Source organism: Euprymna scolopes, chromosome 2 (genome assembly GCF_053919585.1).
Source record: "Euprymna scolopes isolate OS-2025 chromosome 2, ASM5391958v1, whole genome shotgun sequence".
Classification (NCBI taxonomy): Eukaryota; Metazoa; Mollusca; class Cephalopoda; order Sepiida; family Sepiolidae; genus Euprymna; species Euprymna scolopes.
In genome coordinates this window covers 60333662-60345899 of record NC_136483.1, presented here as the reverse complement: position 1 = coordinate 60345899, position 12238 = coordinate 60333662, and positions in this window count along the sequence as shown.

The window sequence follows — 12238 nt, the reverse complement described above, 5'->3', positions numbered from 1 at the left end:
AGCCGTGACGTCTTTGTTGCGCCCATCGCCAAACAGGAAGTGACGTAAGTTTAAATTAAGGCTAGACAATCGAAAAGAGGGGATGACTTTCGAAAATATCGGCGAAAAAAGCGACCCCTACCTGTAGAAAAGTGCTCAGTTTAGGGTGAAGGAATGAATGTTTTGGGATAATTTTCAATATTTGACGTCTGAAGGGTCGAGCTTCAAAACGATACCAATCTCGTGAAAATCCGTCGCCTCTGTCGAAAGTTTTAAGCAGACATACAAATATACATACATACATTTAAACAGACGGGTGGGATTTATATTACAGATTATCGATTCATTATTATTTATTCATTATTATCGATTTATTATTCGACCAATTTTCTCGCTGATCAGGGTTCGTGAAATTGATTTCTCAAAAGATAAAAATAAAAAAGTCCTTTTAGATACGTTCATTCAATTTGCACGTTAAACGCTGAACATGCTATTGAAAACTAAAACGAATCGTTTATAGTTTTAGTCGGTCAATATCCTCATCTTGAATGAGACTCGCGCGACCTTTAGTTTTCAGATGCGTTTTATTGATTCATTTCGTTTAGATGACATGAGTCTATTGTCCGACAATAATATAGTCCTAAGCTTTATATCATAATATTGTCCTAAGTTTTAGATATTTAGAGGAACTATGTGAAGATTGCCAATATTCAACGTGAAAGTGTTTCAGTGAAACAAACTGGACTCGAACTGAGCACACTAAATCATCGTCAAACGTCGGCGTTTTATTGAACTATGAAATATGCGAACGTTTGAACTTATTTTAATCTAGGAGATTGAATTTCCCGTGTTCCATTAGACGTAATTTTCGAAATATGTTTAGAATCTTCTGTACAGACGATATTACATCATCCAAAACGCGAGAACAGCATCAAAGGTGAATGCTAATCAGAATAATCGAAATTATTAATCCTCTTCTAACAACTTTCGAAACTTAATTATAACAGATATATGAAATTATATTTCATGCGTAATTATAAAAGAAAGCAGCAAATTTGAGTTTTAAAGCAGATCAGAACTTGAATTTATAAAAAGGTAAATATAAAATTGATGCAACTGTTCATCTGTTTAGCGGGTTTTGTTTATGTATAGAACTCACAATGTCGCCTGTTATGCATGACACTGAGAAAGGTAATGCTCGGCAAAGCTGGGCAACACAAAGAAATCGTGCAGAAGCAACGTTGTCACTCACCCCACTGATTTGTGGTTCGGCATCTGACACATCTTTGCTTACCGTACGAACAGACGGATGACAAATAGAGAATACCGGCTACTGATATCGCCGACTCTCAGATTTTCAGTAGAGCCCTGTTAGATAAGTATCTCGGACACCACCTTGTTGTCTTGCTTTCAACCACATTGAGTAAGGGCCGGGCATTAAGGATCAGGTGCTGTTTAATCCTATTTTCATTTGTTTAATATCTCGGATTGCTTTCCTCTATCGTCGTTTGTATTATCTATATCGACAATATACGACAATATTCTAAGCGAAACTGGAATAGGGCTGACCACTTCCCTAGATGAGTTCATACTTAACGAATACTTCAACTTAACATCGAAATCTGACCCCAAAAATCGCCATGGGCATGGAATATGTGCCTACATTAAAGATCCATTCCCGTGTGGAAAGGATATCTCCAGAGAAGACCTTAATTTACCTTATATGTGCTTCCGGGTTGCACTTGCTTACACCACTGCATTTATATTTGCCCTATATCGCCCCCACAACAGCGGAGTTACTATCTTTGAGAGTATATCTGAGAAAATAGACCACATCCTGTCTGCACATCCTTCGGTTAACATTCACATCTGTGGTGATTTCAATGTCCATAATGTGGAATGGCTGACCCACTCAAATAAGACAGATGATGAGGGAGGTTCTGTCATGATTTTTGCCATTGCCTATGACCTCACACAGATTGTTCGCGAGCCCATCCGTGTGCCCGATACTACGGGTCAGTATGACAGCCTTCGAGACCTTTTTCTCTCAACTTTCTCTGAGCTATGTTCATGTTCTGTTCTATCTCCTCTAGTGTTCGCCAACCACTCTGTTCTGTCAGTTAAGATAAAAATGAAATTTAATAAGTCCCCAGATGTACCCCTCCACCGTACTGTATATCGATACTCCATGCCTGACTTGGATAGCTTCCGTACATTCATATCTGATCTACCGATTCATACCATCTAAAAAATTCCAACAAAACCCTAACAGCCAGCCATGGTTCTTCCCAGAATCTGCTGCTCCCATTGCGCACAGAAATCACTTTTTCCATACCTACCAACGTAATAGATGCAGCGAGACTAAAGCTGCTTTCAGGACTGCCAACAACCACTGTAAAAGAGTAATAAAAAATGCAAGAGAGCTATATGCTCAGTCCGTTAAATCCAAAACAGCTGATCAGCGGCTTGGTTCCCACCAGTTTTGGCAAATACAAATAGGATCCTGAACAGAGGTGGGCGTTCTATCCCAACCATTATCAATGGACCAGAGGTCATCTCGTCAGCGTCAGACAAGGCCTAACTATTTGCCAAGAACTTTGCAGCTAATTCTACCCTATGCGACGAAGGCCATCACCTCCCCGTATTTCCTCCTATAACACACAATAAGCTAGGTAACATACAAATATCTGTGCGTGAGGTCGCCAAGTTTATCAAGAACCTTGATTCCAGTAAAGCAACTGGCCCTGACGGCATCCCTATTATAGTGTTAAAAAACTTCAACTAGAACTTGCTCCCATACTTACGAAACTTTTAAGCGTTGCCTTAAGGAGAAGTGCTTTCCAACACCCTGAAAAACCTCATCAGTATGCCTTGTATTTAAGAATTCTGGTGAAAAGTCATCTCCCTCTCAGTATAGACCAATAAGTCTCCTGTGCGTCATGAGTAAGTTTCTGGAATCCATATTAAATAGAGAAATAGTCAACCACCTCAACAGAAATAACCTTCTTATTGACACGCAATATGGTTTCCGTACTGCAAAATCTACCGCAGATGTGCTAACAGTTGTATCTCATAGGATTAGCGAATCTCTTGACAAAGGCTTCTTTTCTAGGGCAAGTGTTCTTGACATATCAAAGGCCTTCGACAAGGTATGGCATAAAGGCCTACTTCACAAGATTTCCAGCTACTGTATAACTGGAAATGTTTTCTCAATCATTAAATCATTTCTCTCTGATAGGCTCATAAGAGTAGTGGTTGATGGACAAAAATCAGACGCTTGCAGTATTAATGCTGGAGTCCCTCAGGGGTTCATCCTGGGCCCAACTCTCTTCCTAATCTACATCAATGATCTCCCAAAACACATACTAAAACCAAGCTCCTATCTTTACATCATCAACGCTCTGATCCCCATCTGGCATCAATTGAAATGGATGGTTTTCGTCTAGGTGAGGCCGCATGTTTTGACAAGCTTCTGGGTTTGACCTTTACTCCCGATCTGAAATGGGACACGTACATCAAGTGTGTTGCCAAGGTCACTGGAAAGATGGTGGGATCCTTTTACCGCTCTAGAAGATATCTCACTTCTGATGCAATTCTCTATCCATATAAAAGCCAAGTACGCCGAAGGATGGAATACTGCTGCCACATCTGAGCAGGAGCTGCTAAAAGCAGACAATCCTGCCTTGACAGAGTACAAAATAGACTTTGTAGCTTAGTGAGGATGCCCTTTTCTCTTCCCTGCAGCCTCTTTCCCACAAAAGAGACGACCCGAGTCTATCTTTGGTTTATCGTTATTACCATGGCAGGTGCTCATCCGAGCTCCAATCTCTGGTCCCCCCTCGCCAATCTTTCACGAGAAACACCCGTCTAGCTGAGACCACTGTAAAAAATTTTGCCTACTCTTTATCTGTGCCTAAATCAAAACGTAGGTTCCATGAACAAAGCTTCTTTCTTAGAACTTCACGCTTGTGAAACTCTCTACCGCTTGCTTGTTTCCCTCCTGACTTCAACATGGATGTCTTCAAGTCCAACATAAACAAACTCCTAACAAACCGCCCCCTATAGTAAGACACTCTATCTAACCACCCAATACTAATAATTACTACAATACTATCTCATTGATTACTGTACACGCAATAACACTTATCTCTGAGTGGCCTTCGGGCCTGAAAAAAAATAAATGTGCAGAAAATGTACACGTTATTAAAAAAAGAAATATGACTACACTAAAATTCTGAGGGACGTGTCATCCGATATTTTGTTTCGGAATTTTGTAGATCGATACAGCTAATGAATTATTTTGGACTTTAGACCTACATTAAATTCCGAATTAGATTATTAATTTAAACAAGTTGTGGATTACATCTGTCGAAACATAAAAATATCGACCAAGATAGAAATGGTTCTGAACAATCCAAATGATATAATCCATCTAATTATTCTAAAAGATTTATCTTAATAATCTTTTATTTGAAACTAGCTGGTCGTCCGGCATTGCCCGGTATGTTAAAACTATGATATTTTGATTAATGTAGATTTTCTATTTATTATATTATATTGGACCCAAAATATAGTAATGATTTAAAGTTTTAAAAAAATGACTCGTGCGTCACCACCGAGAATCGAAACCAAAACGTTTAGCTTGCGGTATATTTTTTCCTTTGACCTTAATACCTGAGTTATGAAGACATGTTTACTGCAGGGTTAAAAAATAAAACATGAATCAAGAGCTATTGCGTTATACATGCATATTCGTGATGCCGTCGTTCGACCTTTGTCTGGCAAATACCATTTTTTTATTGTCACACTTATGCACCGATTTTCCCCGGCTGCACCCCAAATATAAGGTTTCGCATGGGTTCGAGTATCTTATATATTAAGTTTCATGCCTGTAGACCTGTAGACCAAAACTGACAGAGGAGATTGGTAGGCGAAATTTTTAAAACAAAGATATATACGCATACATATATAGAGAAAGATTTGTAATTACTATAATCTTTGTGCGCAAATATTACGCAAGTATAAATCATGTAGAATATCTGCATGAATATTATTACACGTAATCTATTATATAACACTCACCTGTCTGTTTAAACGTATGTATGTATTATTAAATTAAAACTTTTCTTGGCTTCTTTAAACGTATGTATGTATTATTATTAAAACTTTTCTTGGCTGCATTGGATCGGGTTGAGACCGGCACCGTCTGAAAGGGCGATATCTTGGTCGAATGTGTAAATGAGGAAAAAATTGTTAATTTTTCCGTATAGAAATTGACGTTCGCGATGTGGGAGAATAGCAAAAATCATTTCTTTATGACAATTAAACCAAACACGCATGCGCACAAAATGTTCTTTTTTTAATTTGTTTTAATAGAAAAAAGGACGTTACTTCACTCACGCAATCGTAGAGTAGTTGTTATAGCAACAGCGTCGTTGTGTTAGTTTCACGTTCGCACTGACATATCGGACATGTTTTTTTATTTTTAAAGTTTTAATATTTAAACAGGGTTATTTATGCCCTTTTTTCCTTCATTTATTCTTTATTTTCTGTTTTATTTTTCCATCCCGTTCGCTGTCTTTTTGTTTTTATTTTCCAATTTTTTAAATAAGTTTTGACATTTAAACAAGGTTATTTATGCCATTCTTTCGTTCGTTTCGGTTTACCCCCCCCCCGCACACACCCACTCACACCTCACCATACCCGAACAACGCCGGGTAACCCCCTGGTAGTTAACTAAAGATGATCATCCCATGAAAAAAACTAATAGGGAGTTAATTAAAATGAATGTTTTACAGAATATTCAAATTAGCAAGATCTTTTGCAGATGAATGCAATTCCATGGCCCAAATATAACAAAGTTGTATTTTCTTTTTAAATAAATAGAAAAATAAAGGTTTTAATATGAATATCAATACACAAAAAAAAATTATAGGAGTATGGATTGTTTCTAAGCCAATGTGCTTCTGTTTTAAATGTTCTGTTGCAGTTCTCTATCAAATATGTAAAATTCTACGAAATATAATTTCACTAAAAACTCGCAAATATTCGAGGTCCAAAAGCGACTCCTGACACAGGTTTATATCGGGTTGATAGTGAGACAAACATCTTACAAATTGAAGACGGTAGTTGGATCTGGACAGAATTTATTATTTAAGAGGAGACCTCAACAGCAATGTTTGAAAACTGGATTTAAAACCAATCGTGTAGTAACAAGTAATCCGATTAGCTTAAACTTATTACAAAATCACCAGAATTAACAGAAAATTTGTTTTTATCGCTTGACTAGTTTTTGTATATTACACTAAGTATGTGGAAAATCCTTCGCAACATGTAAATGCTAATTGATTTACGTACATGTTTTTTCTAGTGACTAAATTAAATTGAAGAAAATATCATAAATAGCGGCAGATATTTTTCCGACATGGACGAATTATCACAAATTATTTTAATGGCAGACATTGTTCGTAGTTGTAATTACAGACCAAAAGATTGGCAAAACTATGCCGCATTAATTTTCATTCTTTTTTATCTATGTGCGCTTGAATTTGCGTTACTGTAAGAGCCACTTTCTATTGATTTCTCGACCATTGATGTTCACTGAAATTTCGATTCCAACAAGCCTTTTTTTCAAGGTCCCAATCTTCTTTGCACTCATCCAGTGTAGGTCTGGTTATTTCTTTTCCTCCTCGGTCTTCTAATCTTTCCTAACTCTTCACGACTATTTGGTGTTTCGCGAGTCGATGCTGACACTATCATTTTAAGAGGTCAGACACAGAATTTTACGCTTTCAGTTTTCTTGGTCCTGTGTGATGTTCTTTTCATATATTTTGTATCTCTATATAAAGCTATGCCCGCCAGTTACTGCAGATTTGAAGTGAGATTGTAAGTTGCGTGCACGTATCGCTATAAAAGGATCAGTTCATCCCATAATCAGTCCGTTACGATAAATTTTTAAATAACATTTGCATCCTTACATAAGCATGTTGAATGGACACTTACTAATAAAGTAAGTGCTTTTGTTTCTTAATAGGTTAATATAATCATTGAACCAATGTATTTTAAATAATCTTTAGATGTAGATATTTAGTCATTATTTAACATGGTCTCCATTGTACTATTCTTTTTTGCCGGTATGATTTTTCGGATAATTATACTTTTTCGTGAATAGATACATTTTATGATTTAAAAAGATGGAATACCTTGTGAGCATAAAATGATGGAAAGTGAGCATATACACACTAATATAATTGATAACGTATGAACCAACAATTTTACTCACAATATAGGTGAATATTTGATATAATATATTTCCCCAAAACCTCTGGTCTTGATGGAGGAAAGACTAAAATTGCTGCTATGGTTTTAAATGATCTAAAATAACAGCAAGAGAAGACTTGATTCCAAATATTTCATATGTTATATCTCCCTTCTCTTGGAAATAAGGTACCATCATGAATATCTCCAGTATAAACTAAATCTTATACGTTGTGAAATTTACTTTATCGATGACAACCAAAGAGGAGAGATATATCATGAGAAATATTTGGAATCAAGTCTTTCCTTGCTGTTATTTCAGATCATTTGAAACAATAGCAGCTACCTTTTGTCTCCTTCTCCATCAAGGCCAGAAATGTTTGGGGGAAATATCATATTTTGTAAGTATATGCAAAACTAGGAAAACAAATGACTTTGATTGAAACATGTAAAAAAGTGCTCAAAAAGGCTATGGATGATGGATGATCCTCTTCTCGCGCTACTTTAAGGTAAAATGTCGCATAGCCCCCTAAGCAATTATGGTAATTATCTTTCTAACGAGCTTTTATTTGTTAAATTCTGATCAATAGTCGCTGAAATTGCCCCAAAAGGTGAATTATATATATATATATATATATATATATATATATATATATATATATAGCCAAATTAAATGTTGAAATGTTCATATCTTTGGTTCTATGGGACGAAATTACGTGAAAAATTTGCAGGCTTTTTGAAGATTATAATACCATTCTATGTTAATTTTTTTTTACAATTGTTACACATTTTTAAACTAATAAATATGACCAAATTTTCTTACATTTGTATGTATAGTGTCCTGGAAGGCGAGCTTCAGTTTTGCTGTTATGGGATGAATTTTGCTCAGGGACATTTTTTGCTTGGTCCCCCTCATGCCCATGCAAGACCACTAATATATATATATTAGTGATGGGACGATTCCAATATTTTTCTTGTCTATTCCGATATAATGACAGAGGCTGATTCTTATTAAATTAATAAATATTTAACTATTCAGTTATTTCCTCCCGATTACCGTAAAAACAAATGTTCATCTATTTTCTCAAACGTAGAAAAAAAAACATACATATGGGGAGGTGATCCATATACATTAGTTTTACTAAATATTTATTTTCTATTATTACTACCGGCAGTGAAAGATCTTGTTTTAAACTAAGTCAGCTAAAATAACATAATTTAAGGAATCGTTTTTGGGATTGGAAAATACATTTTTCCCCGATTCCGATACCCCCAAATGAATAGTCCGAACACTAATATATATACATACATGTGTGTGTATTCACCCTGTAAAAAATGACACAAATACGTTATGCTTCACTAATGTTAACACGTTTATATCTAGATATATGTACGTCTAATAAAATGGTCGATTATAGTTCAGGGCAAGTCCAAGGCTCCTTTTTCTCTGGCTACTAAACAAAGGTGTAGGAAATGTACATTTATTCTAGGATTACTCCACTAACCTATGCTGACATTGAGAAACATTTTATAAGTCATTGGTATGACAACCAATAATCATACTGGCGAGAAAGAATAGTACAATAGAGGCAATCTAAAAGATTTAAGAAACATTCATTCAATGATCCTATAAAGACATTAAAAGCAAAAGAACTTGCATTATTAGAAATGGACCCTGATCTACTGGCGAATATGTCTACCTTTATGTAGATTTGGATTATATCTAAATATATGACAAATATATTAAATAAAATTGATAAAATTACGCAAGTAAATGAATTTACATCTATGCATTATTATTTCTGATGATGAAAAGCACAACAACCGTTGATTGTATGTTTATTCTAGTGAAATTTTTATTCATATTTCATTTCAAGTGTTAGCGTACATCTGAGGTTTTTGTCTGAATTGCTATCTGTGTTCTAATCGTCACTTGGAATACTTTTGAGTGTAGGCTAGACAAACGCACTTGTTTTATTAGCTAACTTTTGCGTTATAAGTTGGAAGTACACGTCCTTATTTATTGTTCTTTTATTATAAAGTAGAGGATATTGTATTTTTACAGAATGTAAAAATACAATTGATGTTTAAAAAATGAGCTTATTTTTTTTTTCTTGGTGATCAGGTCATTCCATTTTATTTTTTAACTAGCGGGGGGTACCCGGCGTTGTCCTGGGTTTTAGAGTCGTGTGTGGTTGGGGGAGGGGGTTTAAAATGAAAACAAAGCGGAATCATAACCCTGTTTGAATATTATAAAAACAAACAATGTTAATACTATATAAAAAATCGTGTAAAAAAAAAACAATTAAAAAAATGAACGTGATGCAATATGAATGATCCGGCGGTGCCCATGTGTTTGAAAAATCCGAAAAAAAGTTTGAACGGTGGGGGGGGGGGGCTCGAACTCGAATCATTAAGGCGAAAGCGCAAAAAAGTGATGAATTAACTTAAAAGCGAATTAGGTCAAATATAAATTCCGCAGTGAAGTTTGTTTAGTTTCAGTAGTCACATCACACTCGAATTCTAAATGAATGTTTTTGTTTTAATATTTATTTAAGTGTAATGCAAGTGAATTCACGATATCGTTGCGTTGTAATCTTTGTGTAAAAATAAATGCTGAGTTGAAAGAACTAATAAATAAAGGCCATAGTAAGATTTCACGGTTGATGATGAATGCTTTATATGAACACTGAAAATAGTTAGCTGCAAGTAGATAAAAGTTGTTTTTTTTTTCAAGAGAATGTACAAATTAATTTTTTGTCAACAGATGTTAAGAAAATAAACAGAAAAATACTCCCATCATTAATTAATAAATTAATTATGCAAAAAAATAAAATGTTGATTTAGTGTTTCAATGTTTAAACAACGCTCGGTTGAATCCAGTGGAATGAAATGGAATCGGGGGGGGGGGGGGCAAATTCTGCATGAGTACCAATCAGTTTAATTTCGTCTTGTATTAAAATTATTAAGTGGGCTACCAGCGATTGCAAAGTAACAAATGTAACAGTAAAATAATTTTAATAATTTGCTCATCTTCTAATAAAAATCCTAGTAAATCAATCTCTCTTATCTGTTCGGTTGTTGTAAAAATGGAAGGGAAACCTAAATTTCGCTCCATTGTAATTTTCTTTAATTGTTAAATTGTTCCCCCTAACAAATATAATCCAAAGAATAACGGTGCTTCTACAGTTTATTACCGAAATTGTAGACGCCATTTTATTTCACGCAACTTCTGTGAAAATCCTGGTTAGACTATGGCCGAAGCATGGAATAAATAATCAAAAATTTAAAGTATAGAACGATTGCCGTTAAAGAAAAAAATTAAATAAATACGAAAGCAACCCACTCCCCCACAAAAGAAAAGAAAAAAAGCAATAATTTAAAATAATTAGTTCTTGACCTTTCCAAGCTGCTTTAAATCCAAATAACGTTTTCAATTATTTATTTGTTAGAATAAAAAAACAAAAAGAAAACCATTTTATAAAAATCCCATGTTGCTTTCATTACCAAATTGTTTTAATAAACTTTAAAATGTTTTATGCAAACTTTTCAATTATTCTTTTTCCAACTATATAGTTGCTTTAATTTTCCAAAAAACTTTTCGTAAAATTTATTTGTCCAAGACTGAAAGAAAGAAAGAAACTATTTTATAAAAATCTGATGTTGCTTTCATCACGAAATTGTTGTATTATACTATAATTTTTGTACGCAAATTTTTCACTGAATGTTTATCCAATTATAATTTGATAAATTTTTATACAGTAAATGTTTAGGTTATCAAATGGCGCTCGCCCATATTAAACCTTGATGAATATGTCATGTGCTTGTCTGTTTTAATAACCAAAAATGTTCCATGTAAAATTTTCCCGTTCTCATTAATTAAAGCGAAACATTTCCGATCAAACTGGTCTCGGAATAGACACCTCAAACGTCGTCCTGCTAAGAAAGGCTTTTGGAATAGACAACCCGTAACTGTGTCAGCATACCCGGAAACCTATCGAAGTTGACGTGTGGAATGTGAACGATGGTTTTGCCGTAATGTACCGGCATATCATTCTCAGCCTAAATTCCTAAGATCCATTCACAGTAAATAATTTAGGTGACTGAAATAGGAATTTGAACAATAAGGACCAAACGTAATTTCCCCCAGGGAAGAAAGTGTATGTACACGTGAAGGAAAGAAAGTGATGAGATTTTTTTTTCAGTGTGGGCTTACCAATTCAGTTAATTTTTGAAGTTAAGTGAATGCAATGTAAAAATCCATGTCGAGATAAATAGTAGTATTATGTGTATAATTCAAAGAAAATTAGTAAATTCAACTCATAAGCTGATTAAGTAAATATTACCAAAAAGAAAAATCGTGTTTGTGCTGAAAATAGCGTCAGTAGTGGAATTCATTCTGGTAAGAGTTATATCGTAACGATGTTTACAACCGCAATGCAATCTGGAAAAATGGGAACATGAAAAGAAACGAAACGAAAATATACGAAACGCAGTAAACCGGACCGTTGATTTTTGGAGATGCATATAGAAATGCATTGTTTACATTTTTAAATGTAGTAATTCTCGGTGTGAGTCGGCGAATATTTTTAAGCCAACATAAATTGATTTGTTACTAATCGAGACTGATTTGTTTGTAGTCGCTGTAAGTGAAAAATTGAAATCTCACATTTTGTAATACGCTAACCGGAAAACTATTATGTAAATCAGTAATCGAAAAATAGTAAACAGAAAAAGAAAGCAGCGAACGAAACGGAATGTAAAAGAAATGATATATGTTAACGAGAAAAAAAGTAAAGGAGAAAGGTTTCGAAATAAATTGTAAATAAGCCATGATAATTATGAGTCGTGCGTTTCCCGTAGTAGGAAGCATTTAAGTTTTTGTATGTAACTACAAAACTCCTAACCGGTGTCCGTTTGTAGTAGTTTCTCGTGAACGACGAAGCGGCGGTGTAAATGGGGAGCAGGGAGGGGAGGAATTAAATGGAGAGAAAAGATTTTA